General features: G+C 59.6%; 1 protein-coding gene across 1 annotated transcript in view; it reads left to right on the forward strand.

The window, feature by feature from the left end:
- The window catches only part of SYT7 (synaptotagmin VII), a 38,868-nt gene that overhangs the window by 22,878 nt on the left and 14,800 nt on the right, over positions 1-1,190 (forward strand). The window lies entirely within an intron of this gene.

A 1,190-nucleotide genomic window follows, 5' to 3' on the forward strand; every position in this document is an offset into this window, starting at 1 on the left:
TGTCTGTCGTGCTTGTGTGCACTCGTGTGTGTTTATGTGTGTTTGTGTGTGTGTGTGTGTTCACACACCCTGCTGTTGGGTCCTGGTGTCTTCTCTCCAGGGCCTGGCATACTCCATGCATGTCCTGTCTGCCTGTTGTAGCCAACCGTGGCTGCTGGTGGCTGGTCCATTCCGAGGACCATGGCTTGTGTCCAGCCTGTGTGTGCCTCCGAGTCTATGGCTCTGGTAGCCTCGAAGCTGTTCTACCGTAGCCCGTCATGAGCCCCATGCTCCTCACCACACGGTCCCTTCCTCACTGCCTGCCCCCACCTCTCTTTCTCATGGGATGTTCCAGCCTGGTCCCTGGACAGGCTTCCTGAATCCCGGCTAGACAGAGACTGACTCACCACCCAGCCGCTGGGCCAGAGAGCCCAGCTTCCGGGGGGGCCATGCAGAGTCAGGGTGTAGATAGGGGCCTGGAGTGGAACCATCAGAGCCAGGGGCTTTTCAGTGGGACCCTGTCTTCCTCTGACCCCGGGTGAGAGCCTTATCAAAGTGCAGTCCTCAGAGTGGGAGGAGGGTGGAGATTGGGGAGCAAGGCAGTGTAGAGTTGCCCCATCCAGTAGGTGGCCATTTAAATCTAAATTATGTCAATCAAAAGAAAAAATTCGGTTCTCAGTTGTACTGGCCACGTTTCAGATGCTCAATAGCCACACGTGGACATGAAAATTTCTAGTGGACAGGGCTGTGTGGACACCAGTCCCAACTTCACCTGGTCAGTCTCGTGTGTCTAAAGGGCACCTGTATTCCTGCTGAGCCTGAACAAACAGGTGGGGCCTCCAGGAGACAGGAGCTCTGGGAGTGTTTGCCAAGGGAAATGACGCGGACAGGGGAGCTGGACACGCTGTCTCGGGAGCCTCCCTCCTGGGCTGGGGCCAGCAGGGGTGGAGGGAGCCTCTAGGGAGGGCGGGTGCTCAGAGAGCACCACGTGAGCAGGGGCTGCAGGGTGGGGTACTTTCTATGGGACAGGAGGGGTGGGAACACGGGCCAAAAAAGCAGCTGCCAGGGGATGTCCAGCCGGATCACGCAGGGGCAGAGGCGAGGGGGAGGTCTCCTGCTGGCCTGCAGGAGGTGGCAGCCGCTTGGGTACCAGAAGGTCCTGCCGCCTCCCAGGCTGGCGGCTCCCAGTCCCGCCCCCCTCCCAGCCCACA

Source organism: Bison bison, unplaced genomic scaffold (assembly GCF_000754665.1).
Source record: "Bison bison bison isolate TAMUID 2011002044 unplaced genomic scaffold, Bison_UMD1.0 scf7180017864334, whole genome shotgun sequence".
NCBI classification, from domain to species: Eukaryota; Metazoa; Chordata; class Mammalia; order Artiodactyla; family Bovidae; genus Bison; species Bison bison.